The sequence below is a fragment of the Acinonyx jubatus genome, chromosome E1, assembly GCF_027475565.1.
Source record: "Acinonyx jubatus isolate Ajub_Pintada_27869175 chromosome E1, VMU_Ajub_asm_v1.0, whole genome shotgun sequence".
NCBI classification, from domain to species: Eukaryota; Metazoa; Chordata; class Mammalia; order Carnivora; family Felidae; genus Acinonyx; species Acinonyx jubatus.
In genome coordinates this window covers 9,104,136-9,129,297 of record NC_069397.1, presented here as the reverse complement: position 1 = coordinate 9,129,297, position 25,162 = coordinate 9,104,136, and the positions used below count along the sequence as shown (strand labels likewise).

At 47.5% G+C, this 25,162-nt stretch overlaps 1 long non-coding RNA gene across 2 annotated transcripts; it reads left to right on the top strand.

Annotated features, from left to right (window-relative positions):
- Positions 1 to 23,260, top strand: LOC113597306 (uncharacterized). 2 transcript variants are annotated; one of them, XR_008294036.1, is made up of 4 exons: positions 1 to 90; positions 506 to 664; positions 14,939 to 15,074; positions 20,530 to 23,260. It is a non-coding gene; the product is annotated as an uncharacterized LOC113597306 (long non-coding RNA). The 2 variants fall into 2 exon arrangements; XR_008294035.1 differs by lacking the exon at positions 20,530 to 23,260 and having other exon boundaries at positions 14,939 to 15,258.
- The last annotated feature ends 1,902 nt before the right edge of the window (positions 23,261 to 25,162 follow it).

Sequence of the window (25,162 nt, the reverse complement as noted above, 5' to 3'; positions counted from 1 at the left end):
GAGTGCTGCCTCAGGCTGTGTTCCTCGTGGATATTATGCTATGTTGCCCTTTCAACAACGGAGGTCTTTATCATTGTCCTGATTTCACAGGTGAGGCAATGGGATCTTCGAGAGGTTAAGTGACTTGCTCACAGATAGGGAGGGACAGGACTGGGATTCACACTTTGGTCAGTCTGACTCGAGAGCCCATGTTGTTAATATTCCTTTATATCAGTGAACCAGCTGTTTACATTTGACATCCTACAGCCACTGCTGTAGGACCTGTGGACCTACAGGACCTGTAGGACCTGTCATTTTTCACCCTAATCATTGGATTACAATAGTCTTCTTTCTAACTTGTCTCCCCCGCTCCGGTGTTACTCTCCTAATGTGTCTTCCATGTAGCAGCTGGAGCCATCACTATAAAAGGGAACTAACTCTCTCTGTCTCTCTCTCTCTCTCCTCTTTTCAGCAATTCCTATCACTTTCAGTCCAAACTACTTACTATGGCATTCGTGTCCCCCAGGTGCTGCACTGTCCTCATGCCCTACCCTTCAGCCATCATCTCGTACTCCCTTACACCTCTCCCAAGATGCCATACTTTGTACCTTTGCACACGCAGCATGGTCTTTCCAGGACATCCTTCGCCTCCTTAAGAGACGCCTCATCATCCTTGAAGATCCAGGTAAGGCGTCACCTCCCTTGAACACCCCCGTGCCCTCCTCTGTGTGACTCAAATTCCCTGTGACCACCACAACATAGCTTGTACCATGTTTCTACTGTTCATTGGCCTGTGGTGTTCCACCCAGAGATTCCTTCTTCATCGTCCCTTCTTATCCTTTAGACTAAACTTGGATGTCGCTTCCTCGGGGATGGCCTCTGAGATTCCCTTGCCTCCCACGGGCTGAAGTTAGGTGTCCATCTTGCGTGTTCTTCGGGTCTCACTGTCTGCGCCAGACGTAGCTGTAACGACCTAGGCTCACCTCCAGGCCAGGGTGTCCCCCGGTGCCCACAGAGCACAGTGCCTGGCACACGGGAGGAGCTCAGAAAATACTTGTTGAATGAGAAAAAACCCAAAACCACACATGGCCACCTCCAATGTGTTAGCCTAGTGGCAGGAACTCACTCCATGGCAGGCGCTCGATAAAATGATTGAACGAACCACAAAGAGCACTAAAACGGAGGTTGCGTTTATTGACAGGGAAGCTACTGACGAGCCTCCGGAAATCAGTTTGCAGAGAATTAAGGAGATTGTTCTTTCAAGAAACTTGTGAATGGGACTGCTATTTTTGTGGTGGTGGTGATTTTTATTTTTTATTTATTTTTATTTTTTAATTTTCATTTATTTTTTAAATGCATTTTTAAAAAACATTTATTGAGAGACAATATTGAGAGACAGAGTGTGAGTGGGGGAGGAGCAGAGAGAGAGGGAGACACAGAGTAGGAAGCAGGCTCCAGGCTCTGAGCCGTCAGCACACAGCCTGATGCGGGACTCGAACTCACTGACTGCGAGATCATGACCTGAGCCGAAGTCGGGCGCTTAACCGACTGAGCCACCCAGGCACCCCTTCTTTTTATTTAAAAAAATTTTTTAATGTTTATTTATTTTTGAGAGACACAGAGTGCGAGTGGGGGAGGGGCAGAGAGACAGGGAGACACAGAATAGGAAGCAGGTTCCAGGCTGATTCATTAGAAAATGCCTAATTCACTTTTAAATTAACTAATGGTACCAGTAGCCCACCTCCCAACACCTTACGACGCAGAGCACCCCCTTTGTGAGAAAGGGGGCTGTCAGCCCAGAGCCCGATGCAGGGCTCGAACTCACAGACTGCAAGATCATGACCTGGGCCAAAGTCAGACACTTAATTGACTGAACCACCCAGGTGCCCCCCTGTTGTTTGTTTTTTTAAAGGGAGATAGATCATTTTACTAAGAGAAAATCCTGGAATTTATCCTTTCGTCATTCTCTTTTAGCAAGTAATTTTTTTTAAGTTTATTTATTTATTTTGAGACAGAGACAGCAGGAGTGGGGAGGGGCAGAGAGAGGGAGAGAGAGAGAATCCCAAGCAGGCTCAGTGGGGCCAGTGCAGAGCCCCACGTAGGGCTGGAACCCACAAAACCGTGAGACCATGACCTGAGCTGAAACTAAGAGTCAGACGCTAAGCCGACTGAGCCACCCAGGTGCCCCTAAGCAAGTAATTCTTTATAACATCAGAAGCAGTGGTGTTTTGTCATCTTCAAGCCTGGAATTAAGGAATTCACATCATGATTTCTCTTTGAACATTCATTTCAGTTTCTACTCATGTTGTAAGAACTTGAAGTATAAGATGCCTAATGGAATTTGAAGATCATTCGGATTGCATAAATCTTTAAATCAAAATATCTAATGTATGGATCAAACAGTGCAATCTTTTATTGCTGCAGTAGGTTTTACATTGATTATATTTATCATTTTTTAATAATCCTGCAAAAAGTGTTATGATGCCTCCCTTCTTTTTGTAAAAAAATTTTTTAATGTTTATTTATTTTTGAGAGAGAGAGACAGAGAGAGAGACAGAGTGTGAGCAGGGGAAGGACAGAGAGAGGGGAGACACAGAATTCAAAGCAGGCTCCAGGCTGTCAGCATAGAGCCAGACATGGGGCCCGAACCTATGAACCTTGAGATCGTGACCTGAGCCAAAGTCGGAGGCTTAACCGACTGAGCCACCTAGGCTCCCCATGATGCCCCTTTTTGTTTTTATTTATTTATTTATTTTTAATTTTTTTTTTAACTTTTATTTATTTTTGAGACAGAGACAGAGCATGAACGGGGGAGGGACAGAGAGAGAGGGAGACACAGAATTGGAAGCAGGCTCCAGGCTCTGAGCCATCAGCCCAGAGCCCGACATGGGGCTCGAACTCACGGACCGTGAAATCGTGACCTGAGCTGAAGTCGGACGCTTAACCGACTGAGCCACCCAGGCACCCCGATGCCCCTTTTTAAAGAGAAGCTGAAGTTTAGGAGAAATAAGAATTTGCCCAATGCCTCCTTGGTAGGAACTGAAGATCAGGAATTCAAAACCAAGTCCCCACTGCTTTTGAGAATATAGATGCTCAATGTATATCTTAAGCATTTTTGTGTGAAAATGTTGTTGCCATGTAGTTGCTGTTTGTCTTTGAATGTGAGGAGAGGATGTCGGTAGGAACACGAGGCAGGAGGCTGGGCAGCAGGAGGCTGGGCGGCCTGAGGCCCCTGGGGAGGTGGGTGGGAGGTGACCCAGAATGTGGCTGGACTCAGACGAGAATCAGGTAGACTCTGGCACGATTTGGGGAAAGGAAGGGGAAAGACACAGGTAAGTCTGCAGTTGGAAGAGACATTGGAGGAGCTCCTCAGGATTTCTTCCCTCCCCTCCCCTCCCCCCCTTCCCTCCCCTTCCCTCCCCTCCCTTCCCCTCCCCCCCTTCCCTCCCCTCCCCTCTCTTCTCCTCCCTCCCCTTCCCTCCCCTCCCTTCCCCTCCCCTCCCTCTCCTCCCTCCCTCTCCTCCCCTCCCTCTCCTCCCCTCCCCTTCCCTCCCCCCCTTTCCTTCCTTCCCCTCCCTCCCTCCCCCTCCCTCCCCCCTATCCTTCCCTCCCCTCCCTCCCCTCCCCTTTCCTCCCCTCCCTCCCCTCCCCTTCCCTTCCCTCCCCTCCTTCCCCTTCCCTCCCCTCCCTCCCCTTCCCTCCCCGCCTTTCCTCCCCTTCCCTCCCTCCCCTCCCTTCCCCTCCCCTCTCCTCCCCTCCCCTCCCCTCCCTCTCCTCCCCTCCCCTCCCCTTCCTTTCCCTTCCCTTCCCTTCCCTCCCCTTCCCTCCCATCGGAGTGCCCTAGAGGGCCTGTTAAAACACAGATCCCCCTAGCGCCACCCGCAGAATTTCTGATTCAGGAAATCAGGGGCAGCGGCTTTTTAAATGTGTTTCCCCGGGATACTGATGCTGCCAGTCAGGTGCGTCTGGGGACCGAACTTTGAGAAGAGCCGGAAGAGCTGGGGCCTGGGCAGGAAGGAGGTAAATTGTTGTCTCCCGAGAGCTCATTAAGGTTGCAAAAGGGGACAGAAAAAGCATTTCTTGACTCTGAGGAATTTAGGCGTTACTGAAAGAACTGGCCCGGAGGGAACACTCACAACACACACACACACACACACACACACACACACACACACGCGCGCGCGCGCGCAAAAGGGGTCTCTGTCTCTCAGTTCATTTTCTTTCGAAGAACAACCCTCCTCCTTTCCAGGGTGACCAGTTAGCTTACTCTCTCAGCAGCTCTCCTGACACCTGGGGCCTTCTTTTGGCCACCAGGTAAATGCACCAGGGTCCCCGATGGCTGGCGGCATGTGCCGGGGATGAACGTGAACCCCTACGTTTTAGTCCGAAAGCCTGCCGGGTCAAGACGACCACCTGTGTGAGATCCCAGTCTGTGGATCTAGCCCTTCTCAGGACCCTCCGAGCTGTGGGATACCTTGCCCAGGCCTTTTCCAGAAAGGGTACTCTCAGATGGCCAGAGAAATGGCGTCTGAGGAGGAGGAGAGCCACCGGTGGGGCCAGGGGCCAGGTCTCCATGAGTTGCAAGTACCTCCACGCAAACAGGACACCCGAGGGACGCATCCACCTAGGGCGGCTGAGAACTGTTCACAAGGCTGACTTCCTGCTTTTTCCCCTCCACTTCTCTCATTCTTTCTCCACTGCTCCGCATGATTTGCTTTAATCTAGCTGTTTAGTTAGTTATGTAATCAGTGCTCCTGAACTCAACACCCAACACAGAACAAAGCCAAGGCAGCCATTTCATCGTAGGGTTCTCTTCCAGACCTTTGCCCTAACTCCTGATTCCTGTGTTCATCATTCCCTGCTTCCCTCTTTATTTTAATTTAATTTAATTTAATTTAATTTAATTTTATGTTTTATTTATTTATTTTTTTGAGAGAGAGAGAAAATGAGACAGAGCGTGAGCAGGGGCGGGGCAGAGAAAGAGGGAGACACAGAATCGGAAGCAGGCTCCAGGCTCCGAGCTGTCAGCACAGAGCCCGACGCGGGGCTCGAACCCATGAACTGCGAGATCATGACCTGAGCCCAAGTCGGAGGCTTAACCGACTGAGCTACCCAGGTGCCCCTCTTTATATTATTTTAAAATTTCTTTGTATAATGGGCAACGTCAAACCCACACAAAACTAGGGAGACTAATAAAGTGAACCCATATGCCCCTATTGTCCAGAGTCCAGCTTTTCAAATCATGCCCAATCCTGTTTCATCCATTTTGTTCTACTCCCACACCCTCTGGGGAGTTGAATTGGATTCATATGTGTTCCTAAAGGCTATCTATATTTTATTTCCGCTGTCGCTAACGTTATCAAAGGGTATGCTGCCCTGTGCAATTTTTTTTCAGAGCCACTGTTTTAATTTAATATTGCGTTGGTGAGTATCATCCTTGTTGCTGCCCGTCACTGTAGTTAATTCATTTTGATGATGTGTAATAGTCCATTTATGAGCATACCTCGGTTTATTTCTCCACTCCCTCACCGACGGCCATTCAAGTGTTTCCAGCCTTTTGCCACTGTGGACAGTGCTTTTATGAATGGTCTTGTACATTCTTGTCCTACACCTGGTAGAGCTCTGCGAGTGGAATTGTTAAGCTTTAGAATTAATGCTGGATTGTGGGGCACCTGGGTGGCTCAGTTGGTTGAGCATGTGACTTCGGCTCAGGTCACGATCTCATGGTTCATGAGTTCGAGCCCCACATCATGCTTCAGATCCTCTGTTCCCCCCCCCCCCCCACTCCTCCCCTGCTCATGCACTCTCTCTCAAAAACAAACAAAACATTTAGGATTCATGCTGGATTGCTTCCCATCAAAGTGCTGCCCCACCCCGGCACCATATGAGAGATCCCTCCCCGGATTCGTATTTTCTCTCCCATGCTGGTTGTTGATAGATGTATTCATTTTTTCCAATTAAAATGTAATCTCAGGGGCCTTCATTTACATCTCCTCAGTTACTGATGTCTTAGCTTAGGCTGCCAAACAAAATAGGTTTGGGACTTGCTTGGGATCTATCACCCCCTCCCTTTTTGTTCCTATTGCCCCCTTTTAGAAGGGGGATTTCTATTCTAAGCCACCCAGTCTATGGCATTTTGTTGCAGCAGCCCAGGCGAACCACAACAATCACTGATGTTGACTATCTCTTCATTGGGTTCCCCACCCGTGCATTTCCTTTGTGTGTTAAGTGCCCATTTTGTCCGTTTTCTATTGGGTTGCCCATATTCTGTTGGGGTTTTTTGGTCCATTTTCTACTGGTCCATTCGCTTCCTATTGTTGCTATAACAAATCACCACGTTCTTAAAAGAACATCATTTTTCCTGAGTTACGGTTCTGGAGGCCGGAGGTCCAGAGGGGGTCTCACTGGGTCAAACGAAGGTGTTGGCAGAACTGCGCTCCCCGTGGAGGCTCAGGAGGGACATCTGTCTCCTTTCCTTTCCCAGCTTCTAGAAACTGCCCATATTCCTTGGCTCACGCCTCCTTTCCAGCCATCACATCACCCAGACCTCTGTTTCCGTTGTCACATCTCCTCTCTCTCTGACCCGCCTACTTCCCTCTTATAAGGACCCTTGTGTTTACATTGGGCCCAGCCAGGTATTCCAGGATAATGTCCCCATCCCAAGATCCTTAACTTAATCCCATCTGCAGCAACCCTTTTGCCACGTAAGGTAACATTCAGTAGCTCTGGGGGACCAGGACGTGGACATCTCTGGGGGACCACTGTTCTGCCTGTGTTCTCACACTGCGCTCTTTCCTTTCTCATGGTTGGTATAAGAAGAGCCACGTAAAAGAACATGACTCTGCCCCTTGAACGCTGACGGGCAGTAGAGGCCAGTCCCCCCCCCCCCCCCGCCCCCGAGGGGCCAGCACCGGGTTTCAACAGCTCCCCACCCTCTCTGCTGGGCGCCTGTGGGTGTTTGAGGAGACACATCAGAAAGCAAGACACTGTCTCCACCACCGGCGGGGAGACAGTCCCGAGTTCTGAGGTGCCGAGAGACGCAGGCATGATCTCTGCACCTCTCTGGGCTCTGGAACCTCGTCTGTGAAACGCAGATTCTTACTGTACCTGCCTTTCAAGGTTGTCGTAAGGATAAAATGAGGTTGCGCGTGTGACTGGCTTTACACGCTACCTGACATGTGGTACTTCATAAATGGCAGAATCAAGAGCCAGATAGAAGTTTCCATGGATGGCCACAAAAAGCAAAAACCCAATTAAAACATGGGCAAAGGCCTTGCACAGACATTTCTCCAAAGAAGATATGCGAACGGCCGATGAAAAGGTGTTCATCCCTACTCATTAGGAAAATGCAAATCAAGGGGCGCCTGGGTGGCTCAGTCGGTTAAGTGGCCGACTTCGGCTCAGGTCATGATCTCGCGGTCCGTGAGTTCGAGCCCTGCGTCGGGCTCTGTGCTGACCGCTCAGATCCTGGAGCCTGTTTCAGATTCTGTGTCTCCCTCTCTCTCTGATCCTCCCCCGTTCATGCTCTGTCTCTCTCTGTCTCAAAAATAAATAAACGTTAAAAAAAAAATAAAAAAAGAAAGAAAATGCAAATCAAAACCACAGGGAGATACCCCTTCATGTCCATTAGGATAACTGCTATCAAAAACAAAAGCAAAAGCAGAAAATAACAAGATTTGGCAAGGATGTGGAGACATTGGAAGCCTTGTGTGCTGCGGGTGGGAATGTGAAATGGTGTCGTCACTGTGGAAAATAGTATGGAGGCTCCTCGAGAAACTAAAAGTAGGGGCATCTGGGTGGCTCAGTCGGTTAAGTGTCCGACTTCGATTCAGGTCATGATCTAGCGGTTTTTGAGTTCGAGCCCCACGTTGGGCTCTGTGCTGACAGCTCAGAGCCTGGAGCCTGCTTCCAATTCTGTCTTCTTCTCTCTCTGCCCCTCCTCCACTTGTGCATCACTCTCAAATATAACTAAACATTAAAAAAATTTGTTGAGGGTAGGGACGCCTGGGTGGCTCAATCAGTTGGGTGTCTGACTCTTGATTTCAGCTCAGGTCATGATCTCAGAATCGTAGGATCGAGCCCTGCATTGGGCTCTGCACTGAGCCTGAAGCCTGCTTGAGATTCTCTCCCTCTCTGTCTCTGTCTGCCCCTTTCCCCTGCTTGCTCACGCTCTCTCTAAAATAAATAAAAATTTATTTACTTATTTAAAATTTTTTTTAAGTTTATTCATTTTTGAGAGGAAGAGACAGACAGAGTGCGAGTGGGGGAGGGGCAGAGAGAGAGGGAGACACAGAATCGGAAGCGGGCTCCGGGCTCTGAGCTGTCAGCACAAAGCCCAACGCCGGGCTCAAACCCACGAACTGAGACCTTGACCTGAGCCAAAAGACGAAAAATAATTTGTTGAGGGTGAAAAACAATGTTGAGGGTAGATTTCATGTTCTATGTTTTCTGCCACAATTAAGAAGAGAGTCTCAGGGAAGCCACACCCTTTCCTGGGTCCCATCACTCTTCTTTTCCCAACTAAAGCCAGCTTCCCTTCCCTCCCATCTGTGGTCACTGCAGCTTAATCCACTGATGTGCTTATCCTTAGAAACCAGGTCCTACGTGGGAGCTTTCATTAGGTACCCCTGATATTCAAACTCTTAACTGCTTTCCATGCTCCCCTAGGAGCAGCCTAGGGCAGCCTAGATTGGCCATTCTTAGTGGAGGCAGGAATGGATGAAATTGCCTTTTCCTTCTTCTGAGTTGCCTCTAGTTTGTGGTTTATTTATTCAATACGTGTTTGCTGAGTGTTTACCTTGTGCTAGGCATTGTGGCGGCACTTAAAGTGAGAAGAATCCAGCCGGGAGGTATGGCGTGCCAAGCAGCGGAAACAGTATGTGCAAAGGTCCTGGGGCCAGAAAAGAGTTTGGCATGTCTAAGGAATGGAGGAGGCCGGTGGGAGGGAGAGTGGAGTGGAGAGAGGCTGAGCTATAGCTGGAGCTGGTCTTTGCAGGGCTTCATGAAGCAAGTAAAAGCAGGAAACTCTTATTTACTAACATTCACGTAGTCCGATGACAACTATTACCTAAAGACATCCTTGGGTCCTCACCCAGGGTCTATAACTTGCTACCTGCACACCCTCGGTCAGTGGTTCTCAAAGTTGGACATGCACTTGTATCGCCTGGAGGGCTTGTTACAACACATTACTGGGCCCCGTGGCAGCTTTCGGATTTAGTAGATCTGGGCGGGGTTCAGAAGTCACGTGTCCAACAGGTTCCCAGGTGACGCTGATGCTGCCGGTCTTTGGACCACTTTGCATCATGCTCTGTGCGGGTAAATCACGGATTCTCCCTGAGTCTTTTTCTTCGTCTGTAAAATCGCCCTTCTGTCCTGGTTGATGTGCTCTTCGAACGAGATGATGTACAGGGTGGGGAAAGCCCTTCGTAACAATTTAAAAAGACACGGAGGGAATTATCAGCTTGATGAGCAGCTTGTGAGCAGTCATCACTGCTCACACGGGTGCTTCCTTCGTCATTTACCAAGAACGGGCACATCGAACACGAGCGGCTGACTGCATAGGAACAGGGGCTGTTGAATTTCACTTACCCTACGTTCGTCTGGGTCTCTGCCCACGTGAGTGTTTGAGAACCACTTGTGCTGGAAGGAGGGTTGCTGCCCTGCCTGGGAGAAACCTTGCGATTCGCCCCTGTTGTTCACCCCACAGACAGAGGCTCGGTCGGTGATGCTTCAAATGTTTGTGGTTATTTTTGTCAACCATCATCTCTTCCCACGCCTCCCCAAGAAAGCTCTCTCCAGTGAGTCATCCGGGAGGCCCAGGAGGCAGTTGACATTGTTTTGCTGGTGTTTGGCCACTGAGGGGAAGGCAGAAGTGATGTCTCCTTGGGGGCTCGCTTTGAAGAAAAATTCCACGGGTTCATCGCCTCGCGGAAAGTCGGTCTCTAGAATCCGTGTCCGTGATATACACTGGGTGTGTGTATTTTTATTTGTATTCGGTCTCCCTTTCGCGGAGTCCATGTGTGTATAATACTCATGGCGCATCTATTGAAAGCCTACTATGTGTCATGAAATTTATCGTCCGGCAGGGCAGACAGACTTGTAATCCAATACGTGAAATGAAGTGTTACAGGGCCTCTGATGGGGATGAACACAGGGTGGGGTGCAGTGAGTCGTAAAGAAGGAACGGGGTGCCGGAGAGGTGTTCCGAGGAACTGGTTATTAAAGATGGGTGAGGGGCACCTGGCTGGCTCAGATGATAGAGCATGCGACTCTTGATCTCAGCGTCATGAGTTCAAGCCCCACGTTGGAGGTAGAGGTTCTTTACATGAAAAATAACGTCAGGGGCACCTGGGTGGCTCAGTCGGTTAAGCGTCTGATTCTTGATTTCAGCTCAGATCGTGATCTTGTGGTTTGTGGGTTTGAGCCCCGCATCTGGCTCTGTGCTGGCAGTGGGGAGCCTGCTTGGGATTCTCTCTCCCTCTCTCTCTCTCTCTCTCTCTCTCTATCCCTCCCTTGCTCGCTCACTCTCTCAAAATAAATAAACTTAAAGAAAAAGAAAACTTTATTAAAAATTTTTTTAATGTTTATTTATTTTTGAGAGACACAGAATGTGAGCAGGGGAGGGGCAGAGAGAGACACACACACACCTGCACAGAATCTGAAGCAGAATCCAGGCTCCCCGCTGTCAGCACAGAGCCTGATACGGGGCTTGAACCCATGCACCATGAGATCGTGACCTGAGCCAAAGTTGGACGCTTAACTGTCTGAGTAACCCAGGTGCCCCCCAAAATAAAACTTGAAAGATGGGTGGCACTGGGGCCCCGGGCAGCTCAGGTCATGATCTCGCAGTTCACGACTTCGAGCCCCGTGTCAGGCTCTGTGCTGCCAGCTCAGAGCCTGGAGCCTGCTTCGGATTCTGTGTCTCCCTCTCTCTCTGCCCCTCCCCTACTCGCACTCTGCCTCTCTCTCTCTCTCTCTCTCTCTCTCTCTCTCTCTCTCAAAAATAAACTATTTAAAAAGCATTAAAAACAAAAAAGATGGGTGGCATTTTCCAGGTTGACTCAGGGGAGGCATTCTGCAATGAGGCACATTGGGCACCTGCAATAGTCCCATAGAGTTGGAATATGGGTGCAAGGGCTGGAAAGGAGGTTGGAGAGGTGGGCAGGGGCCTGGCCATGAAAGGCCTTAGGGGACAAGGATTTGGTGCTTCATCCTGCAGTCAAGGTACTGAAGTGTTGAAAAGTTGAAGTCAGAGAGCGAAACGACACTCCTGTGTTGTGGGAAGATTATTCTAGAGGAGGTGTTGGGGGTGGCTAATGGGAGTGTGGAACTGGAGGTAAGGAGATGGAAAGGCAGGCGGGAGCCGAAGGGAGGGTAGCCAGGAGGGAGCCGTAGGGTCATAGAAAGATGCTGAGGATGCAGTGTTGACAGGACGTGGCTACAAGTTGGATGGAGGTGCAGGGAAATGTGAAGGGAAAGAGAAGAAGCTGGAGGAACAAGCAAGAGTGTGGGGAGAAAATGACTCCCGTCCCACACCTGTTGAGTTTGGGACGCATTTTGTGGAGGCGCCGGACCCTGGTCTAACTGGACACGTGCCGTTGAGAAGGGCCACATTTAGCCATAATGGTGAGTGGATGAGGTGACCTGGGATGAGAAGATGAACAAGGAAAGGTCAGTGGGGCATTGTGTCACTTCATGTGTTGGAGGAGGAAGGGGAAGCTTGGAAGAGCATCTAGAGGTGATGTCAAAGGGGGAAGATAGCAAAGCCGTTGGAGGAGGCAGTTAGGTTCTGACAGTGCACTTGGAGGCCAAAAGGAGGAAATACTGGCCAGCTTTCTGGAAGGACAGAGGCCGGTCAGAGCAGTACTCTGCAAGAAGCCGGATCAAAACAAACGGGCCCAAGATGGCGGGCGCCCTCACAGGAAACCCCCGACCAAATAAGGAAGAAAGCATGAAATCCTGCACCCCTGTCTTAAGTAATGAATATTCCGCCCCCTAGTTAACAATTGGCAATAAGAGATAGAAACCCAACCCCCAGGGTTAGGATGATTGTGCTGTGGAAGCCACAGATGGAGAAAGTACCAGATGGGAACAGGTCAGCACGAGGACTTAGAACTTTGGGTTCCAGAGAGTGACTTGAGGTCCCGCCCCTAAATAAATATGGAATGAATGGAAGAAACTTGGGAGGTGAGACTATGAACACCATCTCCAAAGAGTGGCCACTGTCTTATCCGTTTGTATCTCTCTAACCTTGACTCCTCTGTTTGTACCCGGAACCCCCTTCTCCCAAGTTATCGCTGAAATGATGAAAAGTAGTGGGAAATCCCACCAGAATAAGGAGAAAGCTGCCATTGGTCTGAGAGAGAGACTTCTGCAAGGGTTCACGCAAGCGAGAGTAGATTCAAAGAAGATCCCACAGACATTTCAGTCATGACACACAGAGGAAAGGGCGGATGGGCCCTCAGCGAAACACGGCATGCTCCAAACTTTGGCAAAAGGCTCACTCTCTTGCACACATCACAAGCAGGGGTCATGCCGGGCACCGTGACGACCGTGAGGGACAAGGCAGGGACCGAGACAGACAAGATCCCAGCCCTGAGGGAGCTTACATTCTAGTAGGGCAGATGGACAAGAAACAAGTGTGATATACGCCATGAATGAAACAGACTAGGGTGAACCAGTAGAAACTGGAGACAGATCGATTGAGATACATGGTTTATCTTGCTGAAAGATCCCCAGCTTTGGCACACAGCAGATTTCAGGAGCCATCGTGTTTTATGATTTATCACATCTTGCGCAGAGAATTTTCCCCTGTCACTTTTGGGACAACCTTCGCTGCCAAAGGTAGGAGTTGGGGGAGCAGTGGTGGGAAAAGAATTCTGTGAACCACTCACACCCTGAGGCTACCCCCTGATTCCTTAGCTCAGGGATCAGAGGCAAGATGGGCCCTTGGGAAGATTTCAAGTTAATAGAAGGTGCACCTGGCTAAGGTTTGTGTAGGAGCAACACCATTCCTCACCTCCTGCTGATAACATTGGCCTCCAGCCACAGCAGGAACGCTCCACCCAAGTCCCTCCCAGCGTTTTTCAAACTGGAGGCAGGGAGGATCTTTCTTCTCTGGACTGGCAGTTGTGAAGACATGAGTTCAAGGATGATGGTGCCTCTTCCCCTTTGTGTGAAGAAGTTTAACTGCAGAACGAGAGAATGAAGCCAACACACCCAGAGCAGTGGAGATAAGAGGTGGAGACAGAGAGTCCTGCTCTCTTGGTAGCCAGGTCCGCCATGATGCTTCCTGTGGTTTGGTTGCCTGAGTCTCTCCCCCTGCCCCCCCACCTTTTTTTTTTTTTTTTTTTTTGCCAAAGCTGCTTCTTGTTGAGGTTCTGCCAGATGTAACCAAAGTCACATAGAGCTGGGATCATATCACAGGTTACTCCAAGAGTCAATGCTGTACACAGCAAAGCAAGGACCCCTCAACAGTGGGCTTTGACACATGCAGCCCTACCACTTAGAGGAGGGGGAACCCCAAGCTAACCCTAGGGGCAGAGATCCCCACCATGTTTGCCCCATTCAGGGGTCTCGGCATCTAGGGCCAAAATGGGGTTGTGGGGAATGGCTCTTTATCAGCTAGGATGAGCTAAGCAACCGTGACAAACAAGACCCAAAAATATGTATTGGCTCAAACACAAGAAGAGTTTGTTTTTCATTCACCTAACAGACTGCAGCAAGTGCTCTTTAGTTGATGGGTGGTTCTTTCCCATAGGGCGACTCAGGGACCCAGGATCCCATATATGGTTCTAACATAGCCTAGTTATCATCTACATCTTACCAGCAGAAGGGGAAAGATAATTCTTCAAAGCCTTATCTTGGAATCTCTTCAAGTCACATGCTATTGGTGAGAACTAGTCACACGCTCCTACTGAACTGCAAAGCAGGCTGGGAAGTGTAGTCTAAACTTGCACTTTGCTATAACCCCCATGACTACAAAACGAGAGAATGATCTTCGTGGGCAGGAAAGTTTGACTTTCTGAGAGCACTAAATGTTAGGCACTCTGGTGTTTGGATTCTAATTCTAGATGCAGATTTCTTGATCTTGACGCCATTGACATTGGAGACTGGATAATTCTTTGACGGTGGGAGGGAGGCCGCCCTGCGCATTACAGGGCATTTAGCAGCATCCCTGGCCTCTACCCACCCGATGCCAGTAACACTTCTTCCTTTGTCTTCCCCCAGCCCTGGTCATGACATGAAAAATGTCTCCAGATATTGCCAAATATCCCTGGGGCACAAAATCACCCCCCCCCCCAGTTGAGAATCATTGTTCTAGACAACGAGAGCATGGGTCAGAATCTTCTGTCAACCTGGGACAAAACTGCAACGAAACAACCTGCCCACACTTTGTCCCTTGGAAAACTCATGGAGTCGTTGCTCGTTTTTGCTCACAAAATTGACAGACAGCTTAGCTGAGGGGCTGACTTGAAGTTCCAGAGAGAACAGAGTGATACAAACTCCAGCCCTCAGGCTCTCCAGGCCCAGGACGAGAATCATGCTAGATCCCCAAGTGCTTGTCACAGCCAGAGCAGCACGCAGAGACGTGCTTTATTAAGTCTTTTCACTTCACTCAATATGAATCTCAAAGCCATACCAGCTTGCTTGCAAAGAACACACTTTCTGGATTATTTGGTGCAGATTCTCTGAAATGTCTGTGAGAAATAAGTTTTTGTTTTTGTTTTTGGATACCTTGCCTAATGTGAGACAATGTGTGTCAGCATCTGGAAAGTCCCTGTTCTGTGTGGACATGGCAAACGAGAGGGTGGGCAGACGCCTAAGAAGGATATTTGTTTTCTGGAAATGGGGTGTCTGGGAAAAACTGGTGAGAAGTCCTTGCAGCCTGGTAAAAACAGGAGGTACTGTCATCCAGCAAAGCGTTAGGATGCCAAAAGTTTTTGGTTTTATCTTCTAGAAACCCAACAGCGCTGTTCTGACTTCAGAGGAAATGGCTTTTCTGGTTACAGCGGATGGGTATTCCTTCACATTCCGTGGGGATCTTTGGGAAGAGCTTCAGCGTTTGGGCTGCAGTCCCAGACAGGGAACTCCGGGTTTGTGTGTGGCTGTCAGTACAAAGTATTCATTTCCTGATTCACTGGCAATATGCAAGGCTCTTGAACATTAAGCAAAGATGGTTAATTTGGGGGAGGGGCAGAGAGAGAATCCCAAGCAGGCTCTGTGCTGTCAGCACAGACCCCAACGCGGGGCTCGATCCCATCAACCGTGAGATCATGACCTAAGTCCTCCTTCCAATTATGAGCAATGTGGGTCTGAATAAGCATTTGAAGATTCACAGGCCCACGTGTATCATCCTTTCTGAGCAGGCCTGAAAACACTAGACTTCTGGCTACTTATCAGTTGCTGTTTAGCCTGGAAACAACGAACAAATAGGATCGCTAGTCTTGCATTACCAAGTGATTGCTCTCGTTCCAATATGATTGAGTCAGTCCCCTGCTCAGCACCTCCCAGTCACTGTCCATTGCCCGCAAGTGAGTGTCCAAACACCTCGCCAGGCCCAGAAGCCCCCTGTGGCTCCTTTTAGAGCCCTATCTGCTGCCAGCCCAGGATGCCTCTGTCACCTAGAACCAGCAATGCCAAGTGCATGGCCATGAGTGCACCAGGACACGTCAGGCCCCCGGCGTGGCTCAAACTTCTCCCTTTCAAACCCCCCAAAGCTTGATGACTACTTCTGCAGGTTTCAGGATTCAGGCCACATGTTCTGCTTTCTAGAAAGCTCTCCGGACTTTCACTGTGGCTTCTCAAGAAGAAATGGCCACTCGCTCCCCTGGGTCCCTCATGTCATTGATAGGACTTTATGGCCCAGACCCCTGTCTGCACTTTATTTCACACATTGTTTAGATGTCTGCCTCGCCTCTCCTCTGAGGTCAGGGCCAGTGTCTAAGTCCTCTTGGGAGCCACAGTGCCTAACAGAGGATCTGGAGAATGTTTGTGTAATAGAAGTTTATTGAGCAGAGCAATGAACGGAAATTTCTGTCATGTGGCTCTTTCCTTTTTTCAATTGTGGTGAAATACACATAACAAAATTCACCATCTTAATCATTTTATTTACTTAATTTATTTTCGTCTTCATCATTTTATTTATTTTTTTCTTTTTAAAAAAATATTTACGGGGCGCCTGGGTGGCTCAGTCGGTTGAGCGTCCGACTGCGGCTCAGGTCACGATCTCGCGGTTTGCGAGTTCGAGCCTCGCGTCGGGCTCTGTGCTGACAGCTGGGAGCCTGGAGCCTGCTTCCGATTCTGTGTCTCCCTCTCTCTCTGCCCCCTCCCCTGCTCATGCTCTGTCTCTCTCTCTCTGTCAAAAATAAATAAAACATTAAAAAGAAAGTTTAAAAAAATGTTTCCTCATTTTGGAGAGAAAGAGAGGGGCAGAGAGAGAGGGAGACAAAGAATCCCAAGCAGGCTTCACGCTATCAGCGCAGACCCCGACACGGGGTTCGAACCCATGAACCGTGAGATCATGACCTGAGCTGAAGTCGGACACTTAACCAACTGAGCCACCCAAGTGCCCCTCATCTTAGTCACTCCCCATGCCTCCCCCCTCTCAGCTTCTGGCAGACACCTTTCTTCTGTTTGTCTCTATGAATCTGACAGACCCATATTCTAGGCACCTCCCACAAGTGGAATCATACACTATTTGTCTCTTTGTGACTGGCTCATTTCCACCGAGCGTAATGTCCTCAAGGTTCATCCGTGTGGTGTTGTGTGTCAGAAGTTTCCTTCCTTTTCAAGGCTGAATAATATTGTATTGTGTGGATATAGCGCATTTTGTTTATCCATTCGTACATCAAGGGACGCCCGGGTTGCCTCCACTTTTTGGCCATTATGAGCAATGCTGCTGTAAACATGAGTATACACACAGCTGTTTGAGTCTCTGCTTTCGATTTTATTGGGCATATACCCAGATGTGGAATTGCTGGGTCATATGGTAATTCTGCGTGTGCTATTATAATTCTGTGTTTATTTTTATTTTTATTTTTTGAGAGAGAGGGCATGCGAGTGAGCAGGGGAGGGGCAGAGGGAGAGGGAGAGGGAGAGAGAGAATCTTAAGCAGGCTGCACGCCGTGGAGCCCCATGTGGGGCTCAGTCTCAAGAAGTGGGAGATCGTGATCTGAGCTGAAATCAAGAGTCGGATGCTTAACTGACGGAGCCACCCAGGCGCCCCTGCGTTGATTAGTTTTTGGTTTTTTTTTTTTAACGTTTATTTATTTTGGGGACAGAGAGAGACAGAGCATGAACGGGGGAGGGGCAGAGAGAGAGGGAGACACAGAATCCGAAGCAGGCTCCAGGCTCCGAGCCATCAGCCCAGAGCCTGACGCGGGGCTCGAACTCCCGGACTGCGAGATCGTGACCTGGCTGAAGTCGGACACTTAACCGACTGCGCCACCCAGGCGCCCCACGTTGATTAGTTTTTTAAAGAAACAGACATACTGTTCCAGGACAGCATTTTACATACACGATTTCACTGAATGCTCATGATAATCCTAGGAGGGAGAAGAACGATATTCCTTTCTCAAGAGATAAGAAAATGAAGGCAATCGGCCAGTTTCATAAAGCCAACCAGGTCCCCAAATCCATGCTTTGGAGTCCTGTGCCATATTGGCTTTTCTCCGGAAGGGCGGCAGGCTCCCTCGCTCTGGTGGGTGAAGGGCCCCGCCTTAGGTTGGGGGGAAAAGAACTTCCTGAATAAGCGGCATCCTACTTGTAGGTGGTCACCAAGGTCAGCTGTCTGTGACTAGCTTCAACCCAGTCCATCACAGACTCAGATCTTCCGCAGCGACGCTGTAACATGTTTCTCCGGGTTCTATATCCCAGGACGCGATGACCTCATAAACTCATAATCAAGTTTGGTGATTACAAAACCACTCAAGAAGAACGTGGTTGCTGTGCACTCCTCTGAAGTAATGACCGAATATGGGAGATCATTTAAATCCGGTTGAGATCACTCCAATTTCGTTACCCAAGGTCTCTTGGTGGTTCCGGGCGTGAGATAGAGAGTTGGCGCAAAATCTAACATCTTGCAGAATCTCAGAGATAATCTAACCGTGAGAAGCCTTCCCTATGTATCTCGTCAAAGATCTGGCAGTTCATTAAACTAGCTGGTAAGCGATGGGTTGTCAAGGCACGCCTAGATGCGCCATCCCGTCAATAGACCCCAAACTTCCCCTGCATAGTAGCCGCTAGACATGAAAACCCAGGGCAGAGAAGAGAGGGAAGGGATAAGATCAGGAGTTCATGCTTTGATGGACCTTCTCTGCTCCAAACATACAGCAGTGACACATAAACTATTGAAACAGAAAACCCCAAATGCCTGGATACACTCAAAGGTAAGACGATGCTGGAGGATAGAAAAGATCAAGTGGGGAAGAGGTGGAATATTGCAAGGGCGGAAATGTAAAGCAGAGAGCACACCGCAGCCCTGGGTTTGCTGTTTTGGGGGGGAGGGGTCGGAAGTCAGTGGGAATGATTGGAGAGAACTAAAAATGTTGAGCCTTCGCACCAGGCTCACTGCTGGAAGTGAGGGGCAGACTAGGTCATGAAAGGAAGTGGGGAAAAAAAGAAACAACCCTGGCCGACCGCCACCTGGGGAGGTGGCATTTATAAGCCACAAGACTGGGGAGGTAGGAAGTCAGAGATGGCCTCAGAACACAGTCACCAGTTGGCATGTTACCTGATTTTGCATAACGTGAAGACCGCGAGGGGACAGGGGAGTCCTGAAACGTCATTGTAAGACTATGGCTTGGCCAGGGGGGAGGTGGAAGCAACTGCATAAAGACTAGATGGGTGGGGATGTGAGCCCAGAATAAGAGAGAGAGAGAGAGAGGGAGAGAGAGAACTTTCCAAGAGAATAAAAAATTGGAATCTGAATCCACTCCAAGTTCACCCTCTGGAACAGACTGATAATGACTTCAAAATAAATGTATGTGGCATGCTCAGGGAGATACAAAAAGGAATGACTTCTGTTTTAAACTAGAGCAAGAAATTATTTAAAAAGATATCAGAGGAGTGCCTGGCTGGCTCAGTTGATGGAGCGTGCGACTCTTGATCTCAGGGTTGTGGGTTCAAGCCCCACGATGGGTGTAGAGATCACTGAATCATAAAATTTTATTTTTTTAAATGTTCATTTATTTTTGAGAGAGAGAGAGAAAGAAAGAGTGAGCAGGGGAGGGGCGGGGGGGGGGGGACAGAGGATCTAAAGCAGGCTCTGAGCAGAAGGCAGAGAACCCCATGCAGGGCTTGAACTCACGAACCGTGAGATCATGACCTGAGCTGAAGTCAGACACTCAACCGACTGAGCCACCCAGGCGCCCCTAAATAATAAAATCTTTTTAAAAAGTTGGGGCACCTGGTGGTTCAGTCGATTCAGCGTCTGACTTCGTCTCAGGACATGATCTCATGGTTTGTGGGTTCAAGCCCCGCATAGGGTTCTGTGCTGATGGCTCGGAGCCTGGAGACTGCTTTGGGTTCTGTGTTTTCCCCTCTCTCTCTGCCCCTCCCCTGCTCGCACTCTGTTTGTCTCTCTTTGTCTCTCAAAAAATTGAATAAACATTAAAAAAAATAATAAAAAAATTAAAAAGTCTTAAAAAAATAAAAAGCCATCAGAAACAAAGTAGGAACAAGCGATGGTAAAAAGAAACAAACTGAAATCTTCCAGTCGTGGAAAGAAAAAGTCACTGAAGTTTTAGAAATTAGTCTGTAGACGGGGTAAACTTGACACTTGGGCAGACAGAGAGGAGCAGTGAATTGAAAGAGAGACAAAGAGAAATATAATAGACAAGGCGATTAATTGCATCTCCCTTCTGGGAAAAGTCAACATGCTCACATTATCTGGATTTTACCAATCTCTGCACATGATTCCGTCTTCAGATCCCTGTTCATTAGTGTTCATTTTTAATGTTTATTTCTATTTGAGAGAGAGAGAGAGAGAGAGAGACAGAATATGAGTGACAGAGGGGCAGAGAGAGAGAGGGAGACACAGAATCCGAAGCAGGCTCCAGGCTCTGAGCTGTCAGCATAGAGTCCGACATGGGGCTGAACTCAGAAGCTGTGAGATCATGACCTGAGCCAAAGCTGGATGCTTAACTGGCCATGCAGGCGCCCTGAAATCACACATACGCAAACTCAAATGTTGCCCTATGTAGCAATTGTGGTGGAACGAATCTGTGCTTTCAAAACAAGTATGGAAGAGCTGACTGGGGCGCCTGGGTGGCTTGGTCTGTTAAGCGTCCAACTCTAGCTCAGGTTATGATCTTGGAGTTCGAGCCCCGTTTTGGCTCTGTGCTGACAGCTCCGAACCTGGAGGCTGCTTCTGATTCTGTCTCTCTCTCTCTCTCTCTCTGCCCTTCCCCTGCTTGTGTTCTGTCTCTCTCTCTCAAAAATAAATAAACATTAAAAAAAAAGAACTGACTGTATTTAAAATATTGAAATGTTAAGCAATTCCAGAATTTTCCATTAATCTCTTCTTTTTTCTCTTTTTTTTCCCCCAAGGTTAGTCAAGTGAAGCAGTGGAGAAGGAACAAAGAAATCTGTAACTGGCTATGATCAATTAGTTGTAAATTAATCTCTTATTTAACATTTTGATTGCACGCAAAAAAGATGATTTCGTGAACAATTTATATGATATAATCTAGGAGTTTTAGACACTAGAATGAAAGAGTGATTATAGAACTTTAATGGACACCCAAAAAAAAGTTCTGAATGGTGATCTAGGAATTCTTTATAAACTTCCTAGATTTTGAGCCCCCATTAAAAAAATCGGGGTGCCTGGCTGCCTTAGTCTGTAAAGCACGCGACTCTTGATTTCAGCGTCTTGAGTTTGAGTCCCAGGTTTACTTAAAAAAAAAAAAGAAATGACTGGGGGCACCTGGGTGGCTCAGTCGGTTAGGCATCTGACTTTGGCTCAAGTCATGATCTCATGGTTTAGGAGTTCGAGCCCAAAATTAGGCTCTGCACTAACAGTGTGGAGCCTGCTTGGGATTCTCTCTCTCTTTCTCTGCCCCTCCCCCACTCACACTGTCTCTCTCTCTCTCTCTCTCTCTCTCTCTCTCTCTCTCTGTCTCAAAATAAATAAACTTAAAAAACTTTAAAAAATTTAAAATGACTATTGGGGCATCTGACTGGCTCAGCTGAGGAATGTACAACTCTTGATCTCTGGGTCATAAGTTCAAGCCCAACTTTGTGGGTAGAAATTACCTTTAAAAAATCTTTACAAAAATGACTACTGTATTTTGGGCCAAACACAACTTCAAAACTTACCATAACATTAAAGGCTATTTATTTCTTCAATGGAATAAAAAGTTTTAGTAATCAGATTGGGAAATGATCTAATATTAGAAATGTGGTTATAGGTTAATGTGTGTATATATCTTTTTGCACTAAAAGATTATTTTATTTTTAAGTTTAAGATTGTTAATATTATAATACATTTCTGATTTTATGGGAAGTTTGGATTTTCACAAAGGTACATTACAAAATAGCCCTTTTCCCTCTGATTTATTCAACTTTACCTGGGAGCATACCATAGAGGAGAAAAATCTTTGGGGATTTCTTACATTCAATACCACTTTAGTTTATTTTTAAAAAAAGATTTTATGTGTAAGTAATCTCGACACCCAACGTGGGGCTTGAACTCACAACCTTGAGACTAAGAGTCCCATGCTCCATCGACTGAGCCAGCCAGGTGCCATTCAATACCATCTCAGAAGTTCTTTCCACCACATATTACATGATGATAAGCAATAGATATGAATTAATCTTCAGATATGCAGTAAGATACGAATCTTGGCTGAAGGCTTTTGCACATACTTCATGGGCTTTGTCTCCAGTACAACTTTCCTGAGGTCAAAGTGGGCTTAGGTGTTCATGCCAGTGTTTACACATTAATTAATCGTTATCGATACAAAGTAGATCATTTCAATACCTAGAGTAAAATCTCTGGAGCCTCATGGTCCCTGAGATTTATTTCCTTTCTTTATCTGAGAAATTTCTCTGCCTTACCACCAGCAGAATTTCTACATTTATCATTTACCTCCTCATCACCTTTAATTTCTTGTCCATTAACTAAGAGCAAAAATCCTTGAAATCATATGAGTAGGTGAGAGAAGGAAAAGTAGGGGCAAAAATTTCCTAAAAATAAAGCCTCCTCCTCATCTACTTGGAAGCATCAATATCTCTTATAAATGGAAATGCTTCAAACCAAACACTTTTCTCCATCCCAGTTCAAGTCTCTGGAAGGGTTCAGGATCGGCGACAGAGAATAATCTTATTCTAAGATCAGTTGCAGCCCATTAACTTGATGACATTAGTCGGCAGGAACATGAACATCACGTATTCTGGCTATTTCCTTAAAAAGACTTTATTTACTGGAGTATTCGGTGAGTCGGCAGTCAGAAGATGCCTGGGGTCTGTAAGTTAGAAACCTACCAGTTGTTCAGGAGGACAGCTTTTCCTGGTCTAAGCTTACCAGAAATGTCTCTTTGGGGAGTCTTAAAGAAGACACCGATAAACAGCACATCTAACAACATCGTTTCAATAAAAAACGACAGTCCTTCCCCATGACCGCTGCTTCCTGCCGGCCTGGACGCTTACCCAGGGCGTGATGCCAAATGCCCGTTCAGTAAGAGCGATCCCACGAAGGGGTCAAAGCCGTTTGGTCAAGGTCTGTCTGGTACACTGGCCAGTATTAGCAAAACTGAAGAAGAAGATGGAGTGTATTTCCTTTTGGCACCGTTCTCCAAATATTTCTGGAGACAAAAATCTATGATAAGAGTCGGGCAGCTGAGAAGGAAGAGGGAGGCAGCTATGAACAGAGCGTGAGTGTGTGGGGGGCTGGTGTGGTGGGGTGGGGAACTGGAAGCCTGGAACGGCCTCTCCCCTTCGCCCATTTTGCCCACCCTCCTCTGGCAACCACCAGTTTGCCCTCTGCATTTATGGGTCTGTTTCTGCTTTGGTTTGTTCGCTCCTTTGTTTTGTTTTGTGGATTTCACAGCTGAGTGAAATCACATGGTATTCATCTTTCGCTGTCAGACTTATTTCCCTTCGCACAAGTGATTCTAAGTCCATCTATGTTGTTGCGAAGGGCAAGACTTCAGTCTTTTTTATGGTTGCGTACTATTCCGTTGTGTTTACGCACCACATTTTTGTCCATTCCTTTATCAGTGGGCGCTTCCCTATCTTGGCTACTGTAAGTAATGCTGCAATAAACATAGGGGTGCATAGACCTTTTCAGATTAGTGCTTTCATTTTCTCTCCCCAAATCCCCAGTGGTGGAAGGTGGAATTACTGGGCCTTATGGCATTTCTTTTTTTTTTTTTTTTTTTTTTTTTTTTTTTTTCAGATTTTTTTTAACGTTTATTTATTTTTGAGGCAGAGAGAGACAGAGCATGAACGGGGGAGGGGCAGAGAGAGAGAGGGAGACACAGAATCAGAAGCAGGCTCCAGGCTCTGAGCCATCAGCCCAGAGCCCGACGGGGGGCTCGAACTCACGGACCGTGAGATCGTGACCTGAGCTGAAGTCGGACGCTTAACCGACTGAGCCACCCGGGCGCCCTGGGCCTTATGGCATTTCTAATTAATTTTTTGAGGAACCTCCATACTGTTTCTCCAGGGGCCACACCATCTCTGATCTGATCCTTAATAAGATACCTACTTTGACAACTCTCGCACGTTCAGGACATCTCGAGGGTTTTCCTCCCATAAAGGACTCCTCTGATGGCAATGAAGGAAGTGGTATGATTAAGGCTTTTCACGGTTATTTAATTTAATTAATTAATTAATTAATTAATGAGAGAGAGAGAGCAGGGGGAGAGCAGCAGAGGGAGAGAGAAAAGCCCAAGCAGCCTCCATGCTCAGTGTGGAGCCCAATGTAGGGCCCGATCTCACGACCCTGGGTTCAGGACCTGAGCTGAAATCAAGAGTCCGACTGAGTTCAACTGACTGAGCCACCCAGGCACCCCAGTTGTGACATTTATAAGTTCTCTCTCTGGTGCGAGCACTCAACCAGAGCATAAATTCAATGCTCTAAGTGACGGTTTTCTCACAGGTGATGCATTCATAAGGTTTTGCCCACTGTAAATTTTCTAATGTTCACATCGGATTTTGTAAACATTGAGAGACACCCTACATTCATGGCATTCGGAGTTCTCTCCTAGTTTGGATTCTGATGGGAAGTAAGAGATGATCTTTTACTTAGACACCACCCTGCATTTAATACACAGCAACTAAATAAACAAAAACCTCATTGGTCACCTTTGGAGCACCCTAGGGAACAAACTGTACCCCAGGGTAGCCCAATAGTTGATGAGAAGTTTCTTTTTATAGGAGCAATCCATTTATAAAGGAAGGAATTACAGATTATAGAATATAACTATCTCGCAACTCCTAATAAATTAACAGATCTAGGTAATGATCAGCAGGTGCTTATACCAGCGAAGAGAGAAATCCAGACACGTGCCTTCCGATAGAAGAACACAAGTCCCCTATGAAGTATTTTTGCCAAAAAATCGAACTTGAATGGGATCAAGCCTCTCGTGCCGTCAGTTTATAGGAAACACAGGAAAGCAGAAGAACATTAACATATCGTCCCAGTTAGTGAGCAAAATCTGGATTGTAGGAAACTTGACAGGACAAAAGACCTAGTTTTTCCAAGAAATATGTTGAAAGAAATAAATGTCAGGGGGAGTTATAGAAAGAGATTCAAGTGACATACCAATTAACTTCAAAGTGTAGAACTTATTTGGATCCTGACTCAAACTGTGAAGAATGCAAAGAAATTTACATCAAGCAGGAGAATCTCAACAATCACTTGATTTTTAGTAATCTTAGGACTTATTTATATATTAGAGTAGGTTCTATGCCCAACGTGGAGCTTGAACCCCGGGCGGAGAGATCCAGAGTGGCGTGCTTTACCGACTGAGCCACCCAGGCACCCCGGGACTTTGTTTTAAACAAATACAGGCATGTCACTGTTTCAAGGGTCATCTTTAGAAATGTGAACTTTAGCGTTTATACGTAAAATAATATGATGCTGAGACGTGCTCCCAAATAAAGGGGACGGTGTGTGTCGGTGGTGGAACCGCGGCGAGCTATCGATCGAACGCGACAGGATGACCTTTGAAGCTGG